This window comes from Phyllostomus discolor, chromosome 2, assembly GCF_004126475.2.
Source record: "Phyllostomus discolor isolate MPI-MPIP mPhyDis1 chromosome 2, mPhyDis1.pri.v3, whole genome shotgun sequence".
Lineage (NCBI taxonomy): Eukaryota > Metazoa > Chordata > Mammalia > Chiroptera > Phyllostomidae > Phyllostomus > Phyllostomus discolor.
The window spans coordinates 199,239,594-199,252,838 of NC_040904.2; the positions used below are offsets into that span (position 1 = coordinate 199,239,594).

General features: G+C 39.9%; 2 non-coding genes across 2 annotated transcripts; both read left to right on the top strand.

The window, feature by feature from the left end:
- Nucleotides 1-8,486: 8,486 nt before the first annotated feature.
- On the top strand, nt 8,487-8,558 carry TRNAD-GUC. The gene has a single exon. It is a non-coding gene; the product is annotated as a tRNA-Asp (tRNA).
- Nucleotides 8,559-9,183: 625 nt separating this feature from the next.
- On the top strand, nt 9,184-9,255 carry TRNAW-CCA. The gene has a single exon. It is a non-coding gene; the product is annotated as a tRNA-Trp (tRNA).
- The last annotated feature ends 3,990 nt before the right edge of the window (nt 9,256-13,245 follow it).

The window sequence follows — 13,245 nt, forward strand, 5'->3', positions numbered from 1 at the left end:
GTGCTTAGCACTGGTAGTGTTAGACATAAAACTACAGATACGGTTTTCATCCAGACTGCTTGCCTTTGAATTCCTTTGATTAGAACTTCAACTACAGTGTTAAAGGTACTGGCAAATGGACTCCCTAAAAATCAGGAACACTTTAGAGTTTCTATTAGTGGAGAAAAGGTGAAAAACCTGGGTAAAACCTGGGTGTAAAACCTGGGTAAAACATAGGAGAACTGTTTTGTAATCTGGGAGCAGAGAAAGCTTTTGTGAGCATGGTACAGAACACAGAAGCTATAAAAGGAAAGAAGCTAAATATACATGTTTTTTTTAATTCTGCTTACACAAAATACCATAAACAAACACAAAAGGCAAGAAAACCTGGGTGAAAGTATTTGCATTCCTAGAAGTCAATAAGAAAAAAAACCAATAACTCAATTGAAAATAGGCAAAGGATATGAGCAGACAGTTTTCAGGAAAAACTTCCGAGTGGCTTTTAAACACATGAAAATATGCTCAATCTTCTCCATAATAAGAGAAACACAAATTAAAACTACCATATTGGCAGATAAAAAATTTTGATAACACCATGCGGATGAAGGTTAGAGAAACAGATGCTCTCGCATATTGCTGGTTGGAGCGTGAAGCGGCTCAGACCCTGTGGAGAACACTTTGACAATACCTAGCAGAGACTAAAACGTGTATCCTGGCCGGCACCATTAGTTGTACACCCAGAATTATTCCTCCACTTTCCTTGCTAACAGTTGCTCAGGTGGCCACATGCCAAACTCTTAAGCAATGAGTTTATGTATTGATTCATTTGTATTTATTAAGCATTTACTGTGCAGTAGGCACCGTTCGAGGCTCCGAGGATACAACAGCAAAGGAGGAAGACCAAAGCCTGGTCTTTATGATAATTCTGTGCCAACTGATTGAGATTCCAGAGCAAAATGGCAACTGTAGTATTTTGATGTATAGTTCAAATAATAGATGACCATATAATTTTCATTAAAACTGAGACATTTATGAGAGCGGATGTTAATAAAATACCCTGGAACCACAGGGGCTAACTGGGATCATCACAGACAAACTAAGACATACAGTTGCCCCAGTAATCCTGAGATAATGACGACAGCACCATGGTCTCAGTTGCTGTTCTAAACAGTGCCTTCCATCCTAAAGCCATGCTACCAGGACTCTTCCAGACCACTCTTGGAGGGGAAAAAAAATTAGGACCCAAACTAGCTCTGGAGAAAGTACAAACGACAGATGGATATGGAAAGATACTCAGCCTCTTCATAATGAGGAGTCAAATAGAGAGAGAGAGGCTGTGGTCAGAATACTTTCTAAACACCAGTAACTTTGATGTGAAATTTCAATGCAATCTATAATTTTCTGGGCATAACTCCAGAAATAAAGCCGGTTAAAACAGCATTGTTAAATTAAGGAAAAATAGTATTATTATACTACCCAGAGGTCAGTTTCCAAAAACAGCACAGAACACTAGAATACTAAAAACCAATATTGTAATCACTGCCATTCCCTTTTACCAGATAGTCATTTTACCAGCCTCCTTCCCAACTGAAAGCGGCCAAAGAAACACAGGGATGCGACGGACAGAGTGCTTTTTGGGGAAGGCTTCCTGGCTGATAAAGCATGGATTCAAAAGGAAAGTGTCCTGGCTGGTGTAGCTCAGTGGATTGAGTGCAGGCTGTGAACCAAAGTGTCCAGGTTCGATTCCCAGTCAGGGTACATGCCTGGGTTGCAGGCCATGACCCCCAGCAACCACACATTGATGCTTCTTTCTCTGTCTCTTTCTCCCTCCCTTCCCTCTCTAAAAATAAATAAATAAAATCTTAAAAAAAAAAAAGGAAAGTGTGCTGCAGCTGCCCATTCCCTCATGCTCCAGCATTGAAAGGGGCCACGATGCTTGCACCTGCCGCAGTTATTCTGTAACCATGAAGTGACAGCCGTGAAGCGAAAAGTCAGTTTGCTAAGGGTTGTCGAGAAGAAAGACCCAGAGGAACGAGAAGAAAGAACCCAGGGTTCTAGATGACTTTGGGGAGCTGCTGGACCAGTCTGACAGAGAACTGGAACTATGGGTCAACGATGGGGAAAAAGACTTTCTTCTTTATGCCCTTGGGTACTTTTTCAACTTCATACCATGTGCACGTATGCCCTCTGAGGGGTGGCAGAGTGTGCCACCCTGAAATATGCCACTTTGGCATAGGGTTATGTTAAGCAAAAGGCACTTGGAAAACAGCAAGTGTAGAACAGCTCCCAACCTCGCCTTTTTCTTCCAGAAAGCAGGAGAGAAAACTCCCATGTGAAAGGTGTCCTGCCTGTACCAGGAGGAACAGAACATCCTTAATAGGCAAAACCTCAGGGCCAGGAGAATTTTCCACAAACAGACCTTGTTAAAATAACTCTTGTCTTCTTTAGGTCTTTCCACATATTTTGGTTACCTTTCCATAATTGCCTCTCTTTGTTCAACGGAATACGAAAAAGCATTTAGGTATCGCCAGTTCTTTGGGTCTTCATTTTTCTATGGGGCTCCCATGTACATGTAAAAATCTGCATGCTTTTCTCCTGTTCATCTGTCTTATGTCGATTTAACCTTTTGGCCCAGTAAGAGACCCTCAAAGGGTAGAGATAAAGTTTTGCCTTCCCAACACCTATGTAAATAAAACTGTAATGCCTGGGAACCCATCAATCCTTAAACATTTAAACCAAAAATTTCCTTTGTCTTTATTAGGATGGAGGTTTTTTACTGAAAATGTAATTTCAAAAAAAATGTAGTCTGATGAAAGTGCAATACAAAGAAGTAAATTATAGACATAAAGGGCCTTCAGCATCAGCTCTCACATTACACCTAAAGCTCCAAGTGGCAGAAATTATTATCAACAGACAAGCTAAAGCCTACATAGCCAGATCCTTTCACCTACTTCATCTGCGATTAATCCAAAGTATTGATTTATGTTGAAATTATAGGGCAAAATTTGACCGGAGTTTTACAGTAGAACCCAAAATCCTGTGCCAAGTGCTTTGAGAACTGACTTTGTTTTTAAAGTGTTTGAAAAATCACCACCCGCACCTCTATAATTTCAAAGAGTAAACCTGGCAAGATTGTTAGCGTGTTATTCCTTCCCCTGAAATTCCAGACAGTCTCATCTCCAGGCCTCACCGTGTGGGGAGAGCGCTGTGTGGAAATGGCAGTGATCTTCGTGGGTTATGTCAGGTTATACCTCAGTAGGACACCAGAGGGCGCGCGGAAGGACTGCACTTGTTTTTCTTTAAATCCAGAATCATTCCGTGCTGTGAACAACAAAAGACGCGAAAGCTAGGGGCCGAGAGACAAAGGGACAAGGAGAAAAACGCTGCGTGCACACCCTGTTTCACTGGAGCTGAAATTGCTTCCCCATCCCAACTCCCACCTCCGCGCCTAAGAAAATAGAAATAAACAACTTCAGCTACAAAATAATGAGATGTTTGACCAACAAGCAAAATCAGCGTGGAATAGATTACTTAATAGTCACCATAGGTCTAGGGAAGACTATCACAGGTGTGCATTTGAGCAATTTGCTGGCCTGATATTAATAACTTCAAAAATATTTTAACTGTTTGTTTTTCTAAGTTCAAGAATAACCCATGCACATAAGAAGAAATTTTAGAAAATAAAGGAAAGCAAAAGAACAGAGATTGTCCACATACTCTAACCCAATTAGAACTCTTTTGAATATCTTCCCATATTTCTTTCCAGACTTCTTTCGGTGCTTATAAATCATAGAAAAATGGGGCTTTGCATGCTATTCCATGCTGGTTTTCTTCTCATTTATTGTATCATCTTCATTTTTATCAATAAACTCTGATAACATAACCTTGCTAATCTCGTCAGTGAATCACTGACGTAAAAGAAATCCGAATGTGCTACTGGCAGCTTCCTTCCTAAGACTGCAGCAAGCTGTCAGACCCGAGTCAGTCTTTGAAGCAGGAATGTTTCTGTTGCTATGCATTCAGAAGATGAAACAGATAAAGTACTAAAGAAGTAGAAACTATTTCACCCCACCTCCAAATAAGCGGAAAAAATTTGCCCTTCGAAGGAGCCTGAGGACTGATTGACCCCAAGGGTCCAGGGGAGAGCGGGACCCCAGGGGAGAGGTAGGTCACCGGGACCCAGTGGCCCTCCCAGTGGGGCCAGTGCTTGCCTTTAGGGCCCTTACAGATCATTCTGCACAGTTACTGACACAGGCAGGCCAGCAGGTGGTCAGCAAAACATTTAAAAAAGTCAAAAACAGGAAGGTCACTGACTTTGAAGTTTGCAGAGGAAGCAGAGCCGAGCCCAGAAGCAGATAGCCACAGGGAAGGTGATACCAAGATCTGGTGCCCTGCAGCACCCATGGACACCTAATCGCTAAGTATGCAAAGTTCCTTGCGTTACTGCGGCAAATAAAGGGAAGGGTGGTGATGGTCTCAGCCCTGACAACAGCAGGGAAATCACTGGAGTTCTCTGGGCCTCAGTTTCCTTGTCTGCATGATGAAAGAGCCTGAAAGATCTTTATAAAAGGTTCCTGCCAGCAGCTCAAAGTCTGTGATTTTTCCTTACCCCCAACTGTGCACTATAATGAACGGTGAAGACATTTCCTGCTTCCCGCAATCTTATCCCACACGCTGCAGCACCTCTGCTTGGTGTTGCCAAATCTCCACATGCCCTTTCACAAGCTGTGAGCCCTTATTAGTGCTTCCCTCTCCTGAAAGTGCTGGAGAACAGTTCCCCCTTCTCTTTCAAAGTTTGTCTCATGTTTTGAAGGCCCAGCTGAAAAGTAGGTGTTTTCAACCACCCCCAGCAGAGCTAGTCCTTCCTTCTCTGTAAGCCAATAGTATTTTGCACATACATCCATCACTTTCTACTTGTGTGACCTTAACCTCCCCGTGTGTCAGTTCCATCATCTGTAAATGGGGTGCAACTACAATGTTATACCAAAATCCTAGAACTGTAATACAGATTCAATGGTTAATGTATGTAGCAGGCTCTCAATAAGCATGGACAATACCTTCATCATAGTACTTGACAAACTGTATTACAACTCTCAGTTAAAGGGCCCACCTTCCCCATGAAATCTGACTTCCTTGAATGCAGGAAGTGAGCCTTCTTCATATCTTTGTCCCAAATGCCTAGCTCCATACCTGGCACAATGAATAAGTCAAAAAAATATTTTGGGTTGTTTTGTTTTTGTTTTTTTAATGAGAAGGCAAAGAGTAAAGAGTTGATTGAAGTGGAAGAGGATAGACTTTTGCCTATCCATTTTAACTTAAATAAATTAAAATAGGTGATAGTGAAGTGTGAATACCCTCAATAGATTATTTTCCCCTTAATAATCCAAACATGTACCCATCTAGATCTCTCTTCCACGCCCAAATCATAAATGGTCACATTTGAATTTTAATGTTTATGGAGGCTTAGTTCCAATATTTGCTCAGGGAGTTTTGCATTTTAATAAACATAAGTAATGTTTCTGTGAATGAATGATTATAGAATCCAAACCTACCCAAGAGCAATTTAGCCTCTTCTTTAATTAGGGAGGAGGAGAGAAGGAAGATTGTGTAGTGAGCTGCCCAAGTTCATGTTTACATTATGCTCAAAGGTTGGGTTGAGGAAGTGACACTAATAGAGAAAATAGGGAAGAAACACAACAAATCAGGTCATGTACACTCTGATGGAAAAAAAGTTCTTTTAGAGAGTGAAAAGACAAGACAGAGCTTGGAAGAACATATATCTCCCAAGATATCTATGTGTTGATATATTGTAAGATACATGTCAGATACAGTTTAGAACACATATCTGATTTTTTAAAAGACTAGTAATTAGAATACATAAATAACTTTCAAAACTCGGTAATAAGAAAACAGCTCAATTTTAAAATGGGGAAAAGATCAGGATGCTTAAATAAATCCATGAAAAGATGCTCAACATCTTTAACCATTAGGGAAAGGCATATTAAAACCACGGTGAGATCCCACTGTACATCTACAAAAATGGCTTGAATTAAAAAAAGGTACAGCACAATACCAAGTGCTAGAAAAGATGTGGAACAACCAAAACTGTCATATATTGTTGATGGGAATACAAAATGTTACAGCCACTTACGAACAGTTTCCAGTTTCTTCTAAAAGTAAACATACACTTACCCTAAGACCCAGCAGTTCAACTTCTAGGCATTGACCCAAGAAAAATTAAGATAGATGTCGACACACACAAAAAAACCTGTACAGGTGTCATATATGTGTGTATACATATGTGTGTGTGTGTGTGTGTGTATAGTTGAAAACTGGAAACAACCCAAATGTCTATCAGCTACTGAATGGATAAACATCCATACAACAGAATACTAACCAGCAATCTAATACAGAATCAGCAATATCATATAGAATTATATTCCTAAAATATAAGCTCCACAAGGACAGAATTTATCCATTAAAACCTCCTATACACCTAAAACAATATCTGGCATATTGTATATTCCATAGTGAATGAATAACTACAGCGCCCACTACATATTTGAGATTAGTAAATGATACAGGAACAAGTATGACACATGTGTTGACATTAGTAATAAAGATTTTTTTTCTCCACAGCACATATTTATTTGTTAATATGTACTTGTACGTATGCGGCTTGAGTGATACCTGGTCTCTCACCACTTCGGACCTGTACGACTCTACAAAAGATTGTCTTATCTGCCTGTACAATAGGATTAAAATATTTGCCCTGTTGACCTCACAGGGCTGTTGAGAAAATGAATGTGAATGGTTTCGAAAGCTGAGATAAGCTATGCAAACAGTTATTTAGGTGGAGCAAGATCTGAAACTTTCAATGGCAGTAGCCATCATGCGATTTACATCCAAAGAGAGTTTTGGGCTTTCTGCACTGCCAGTTAGATTTTAACCTTTACTTTCTCCCACTGCTGACAGTGAGGAATCTCTCAGCTCCCTTACCCTGTTCAAGTTAATTACTCTCTTTACCATTCCATTTTAGGAAGATGGACAGCAGGTGCTGAGTTCCCTGCTGACTCAGGCCGCTGATTCATTTCCTTAGGGAAGAATAAAGAAGAGCAGTAACAACACATATATGAACACATATATGAACATAGATGTTCCACATCTAGCTTTACCAAAGTTTAGGTCAAAACGATGGTGAAGGGACAAAGATTAAGACTAAGCTTCTTCTACCAGAGCGAGGAACTGCGGGGGTGGGGCGAGGGTAGGGCAGGAGGACACTGTGCGCACAGGCAGCTCCGGAGACCGGGGTCCCACTGCCCTGTGGCTTTGACAAGTGAGAAACCTGGGGCAAGTCCCTTCAACTCTCTTATCTTACCAGGAAAAGGACATCATGACAGTTATCAGAGTGCCCTTTGGAACTCACAAGGTCCTGGAAGATCAGAAGTAGAGGGAGGCTCCCAGACACTGAGTTTTATTGAGGCTTTGGTGTATTTAAGAGCGAAAAAAATATGCCGAAACAGACTTCAAAAATTGCTCTATTTTAATGTCTGCATTAAACAATCTCATTCATTTGATGGAAAATACAGTGTAACCTATGATCTACAAAAATATATTAGTTCATAGTACACTACAAGGGATGAATTGCTTAGAACACAGGTTTTTCTATAATGAAAACTTCCAGTCACCTCAGCTTATTGCTCTGAATTTGCTTATTTATAAAGACAATGTCAAAAAGTTTATATGTATGTGAGGCCCTCCTGGTCCCTGTGGTAACAGGCTTGATACTGTTATGAAAAGGTCCAAGACAATACAAATTATTCCATTAGTGCACTTTCATAACGCTATGTTTAATCAATGATATGTTGTTTTGAATTATTTAAATGTATTATTATTATTTAACAATTTATGTATTTACTTGTCATTTTCAAGTAACTGTAGATGCCTCCGGAAAAAGACCGTAATATAGGAGAAATCGGCTAATAAAATTTCATTTGGCTTCAAATGCGGGAGCCCCTTCGTGTCACAAAAGCTTACAAATTGTTTGAAGGGGCACTGGACTGTGGGGTCACCCTGACTGCTCGCACATCAGGCAACCATGTGCTATTCTTGAACTTCGACTTCAGAATGAAAATGTAAATTTGTGAAAATCAAGCTCTGCTTCAACTCACACACTCTTGGTCACTATTAAAAACAAATACCTCCAGCCAGAAGCCTCAAGTATCCGGACAACACAAAGAGTCCAGGAAACTATTTTCAACAATACACCATCCCTAAAATTGGACACGTATTTTGTTTCATTTATTCTAACTCATTTACTAACTCTTTTCACCGGAGAGTCCAAGTTACGGAGAGAGGATCATTAGAAGAGCAGAAGACGCAAGTGTCTTGAGTTTTCATACTTCCGGGTGGCGAGCTGAAGGGGAGATAAGCGAGAAGGGTTGGGGGTGGGGGCGGAAATCTTTTCTTCTTTTAAAGAGCGATTTAGGAAGCCGAGGAACAACAGCTCCTCGTTAGTATAGTGGTTAGTATCCCCGCCTGTCACGCGGGAGACCGGGGTTCAATTCCCCGACGGGGAGGTCGTTTCTTTTTTTAATAACACTCTTCCGTTTTCTTTGTAATTCAACTGCGTGATGTTACTGATAAATACAATACTGCTAATTTTTTTGGTATGTCTTTCTGAAACGATAACTCTTAAGCTCAATGTCAAATAAATGTCTGCATACAGAACAAATACTTTATATTGCTGGCAGAGGGAAAAGAGGGGGTAAGACAGGCCTCTGGGCTCGCTTCCAGCCGCTAGCTGACAAAGGCCTGCGCGTGCGCAGTCGCTCCCCGCCAAATTCCATTTGGAGAGGTCACGAACTCGGCGCGCAGAACCTCTGGGGGGAGGGGAGGGAGAGAGTGAAGTCTCCGCCCCTGAGCGGGAGGCAAAGAACGGAAATCGCCTGCTGAAGGACGGATTTCCTCAGAACGCGGGGACTAGACTAAACGGAAACCCTATTCTCTGGCCTCCGGTAGTTTGGTCCGAGCCTAGGTAGAGGACTACCTGTTAGGAAAATCTTGGAAGTAAAGGTATCAGTCTTCACCTGTGACCTATACTTCACGGAGGGGCGAAGAGAAAAAGGAGAGTAATGGTGGTATCCGGAAGAGACGCCATTGTTACCCGAGTCCTAAGAAACTGCGCAGGCCACAGCCCAGCAGGACCTCGTGGCGCAACGGTAGCGCGTCTGACTCCAGATCAGAAGGCTGCGTGTTCGAATCACGTCGGGGTCATAGTTTTCTTTTCGTATTTTTCCCTGTAAACCTGTGTGTATTCCCGCCGTTTTTGAAAATGCGTTTAATTTTAGGATTTATTACTCCTCGTTCAAATATCTCAATAATTCTTAATTTGCAAAAAGACAAGCCTCAATATGTAGTGTATAGCCTTAAAACGGATTTTTTTTGTACTGTTTCCTCTTGGAAAGTGAGTTTTCTGTCATTTAACGTGCATGTGGTGCGTAGAAATAAGGGCTGTTACTGTTGTGCACTAGTGGGCATGTCAGTCCACGGTGGCCCCTACCAGGAATGTATAACCTACCGTGCAAGATATTTTTACAAAAATAGTTTTAGATCCATTTGCGTTTTGCAAACAAGAAAACAATATAATTTCTAACTTTGAGTATTATAATAGTTTAAATGTTTTAGTCTGTGTGCCAGGCATTGTAAGCCACCTTACAACATGCAGTTAATATCCCAGGTGTAAAGGTGAAACTGGCACACAGGAATAGTTACCTCCTGAGGGTCACCCAAGATTACAATTCAGGTGACTGACTCCAGATTCCCCTCTTTACTAAATGTTTTATAGTAAAGGAAATAAACTTGAAAGAACGTGCCAGAAGCCCTTGAATTTCATTGATACACCATTTCATACTAGTGCTGACAAGTCAGACAACCACTTTCAACTACTTTAATAGCATGAAGCAGTTTATTCAGTCACAAAGGTGACTGAATGTACTTTAATGTACTTCAGTTCTTTACAGAACTGAGATCTTACCCTAATATGGTTCTCTATTTTTATCTGTTTTTTTTTACTGATTCCTGTATTGTGAACATTCTTTCACATTATTAAAAAATTTTAAGAGCATGATTTTTATGACCATGTAGTATTTTTTCATCCACTCTGAGGTGACACCCTTAAATTCACAACTAAGTTCTCTGCAAAACAAAAATGTTATTTTTATATGTAATGTTTTGATAATGAACAAAAATGTCAGCTATATGTTATTATAATTAAGAATTCCTTCAGAATTCCTCATGCTACATAGTTCCGTACAGGTATGTGTCAAACAGTTGCTGTACAAAAAATAACAAGACTGAGAAATTAATATTTTTATTTGTATTGGATGTGTTCCATGAAAGTCCCTGAGCTTTCCTGTTCAGCGTTGTGAAAATATCAAATATTAAGTTCTTAGGATTCAACCTAATATAGCAGTACAGCTGGACCTTGTATTTATACTTTGTGTAGTTTGTTCTTCCTTCCTCTCTTTGGTTAGATTGAGATTAGATCATCCATTTCAACAGATATTTATGGACCATCAAGTATGATGAGCTGCATACTGTGCTAAAGCACTGAGGGGAAGGATACACTGAGTAAAAATGGGTTTGTGGTACTGTTGGTTTTTGTTTTCTTTTTAGCATCAGAAAACAGGTTAAGTAACAAATGCCATATGTGATATGTTGGGATAAGTGCCATGAAAACAGCATGAACAGAGCGATGTGATGGTGCTAAAATAGAGACATTAACTCTGCATAGGGTAGTTCAGGAAGGCCTCTTAGGGAGGATCTTGAAAAATAAGTTTGCTATGTAATTTTAAGGCATTTTTTAATCCAATGGATATATGTGAATGCCTTCTATGAATCAAGCACTTGTCACTTATCCCTGGGATCTGATTTCTTCAGCTACAAAAGTAGAGGTTTAAGTTAGTTTGCTAGGGTTGCTACAGCAAAGTACCACACACTGACTGTCTTAAACAACAGAAATATATTATCTTGTAGTTCTGGAGGCTAGAAGTCCAACATCAAGGCGACAGCAGAGTTGGATTCTCCCAAGACCTGTCCTTGACTTAGAGATGGCCACCTTTTCACTGTGTCCTCATGTGGTCTTTTGCTGACTGACACATCCCTGGTATTTCTCTGTGTGTCCTCTTATAAGGACACCAGTTATATTGGATTAGGGTCCACTCTAATGGCCTCATTTTACCTTAATCACCTCTTAAAAGGCCTCATCTCCAAATAAGAGTCCCATTTCAAGGTACTTGGGGGTTAGGGTTGAACATACGGATTTCAGGGGGACACAATTTGGCCTGTAACAATAGTTACGTTATTTCTCCCCCTGGCAACCTTTGCACACACAGCATATATCTGCAACAATACTTACTTGAGCTTAGCTTGGACCAAGCATGGTATCACATTTGTACAAAACCATACTCTTGTGAAGTAGACCCAGTGGGTTGTATTACATTGTGAATCATTTTGTCATAGCAGCCCTAGCAAACTAATACAGCTTTTATTGGAGAAATACTGGTTCTTCAGTATGGCTGAAGAGGAAGAGACAGAAAACTGTAGAGGTAAACAGGAGTTCAGATCACACAGGACCTTTGTGTGCCATTCTAACTAATTTAGCTTTTATTCTAACTCAGAGCTATTATTCAAGAATGTGAAATGATTGACTGTGGCTTTACAAAGAATATAAAAAGTAGCCTAGAGCTGTTGTTTCTAGGTTTACATCCTGGGAACGAGTAAGGAATGCAAATTTCCAGGCTCCACCCTAGACCTACACACTCAGGGAACCCTAGGGATGGGGCTAGCAAGCTGAGTTTTAACCGGGGCTTCCAGGTGATTCTGATGCAAACTAATGTTTGAGAATCACTGGCCTACACAGCAAGGCCAGACTGGAAGTTCAACTTAACTCACAGGGTTGCCAAAAGAATCAAATAAGATAAAACACATAAAGTTGTAAAGCAGTGTATATACATATCATTATTAATACTGCTATAATTCTAAATCTATCACTTTACAGATTCCAGCTTCTTTCCTAAGACTGGGATATCTGTATTTTCTTAGAATGGCTGATTTGCTGACTTGCTATAACTGGGAAACAAACTAAAATCCAACACTTCATTTTAACTTAAACTTCTACAGTCATGCAGAATGGTGTGAGGGAAGATGCTGTGGAATCGACAGATCCATGTTTGAGTTGCCAAATACTGACAATAGCTCTGTGATTTTGTTCTATTTCATGAAAAATTTTCCTGTCTATCATTTTTCCAAGTGGATTTACCCATTAGTACAGAATGCTTTAAGCGTTTATTTCACCAGTTTAATAAACTAGCTTTCTCTTTTGAGGTTATGTTTAATCAGTTACCTAAAACTGATATACTCTGGATGAACTGATAAAATGAAGCCCTTAGAAATGTGAAACTAGCCCTGGCTGGCATAGCTCAGTGGATTGAGCGCGGGCTGTGAACCAAAGCATCGCAGGTTTGATTCCCAGTCAGGGCACATGCCTGGGTTGCAGCCCACGGCCCCCAGGAGCTGCACATTGATGTGTCTGTCTGTCTGTCTGTCTGTCTCTTTCCCCCCCCTTCCCTCTCTAAAAATAAATAAAGAAAATCTTAAAGAAAAAGAAGGCCTGTCATGGCAAAGGCCTCAGCTTTAAAAAAAAAAAGAAAAAGAAATGTAAAACTAGTAAGAGTGAATTCTAAGAAGTCAGGTGATTCCCTGATTTCTCACACCATTTCCAAAAGAAGTTGTGGTTATAAAATCATGTGTTCATTGTAGAAATCTTGGGAAATAAGGAAATATGTAAGAAAGAAAAAATCACCTGTGCCCCAACACCTAGCGGAAATTACTATAGGCATTTTGGTCTATATTCATTTAGTCTTTTTTCCTCATATATATTTTTAAATATACACATAACCAAATGTACTTTAGTTCTTTATAGAACTGAAATCTTACCCTAGTATGGTTCTCTATTTTTATCTATTTGTTTTTTTACCGATTCTTGTATTGTGAACATTCTTTCTTTAAAAATTTTTAAGAGCATGATTTTTATGACCATGTAGTATTTTTTCATCCACTGTTTCAGGTGACACCCTTAAATTCACAACTAAGTTCTCTGCAAAACAAAAATGTTATTTTTATATGTAATGTTTTCATAATGAACAAAAATGTCAGCTGTATGTTATTACAATTAAGGTTGAAAATGGAGGCAGTTATCCAAGT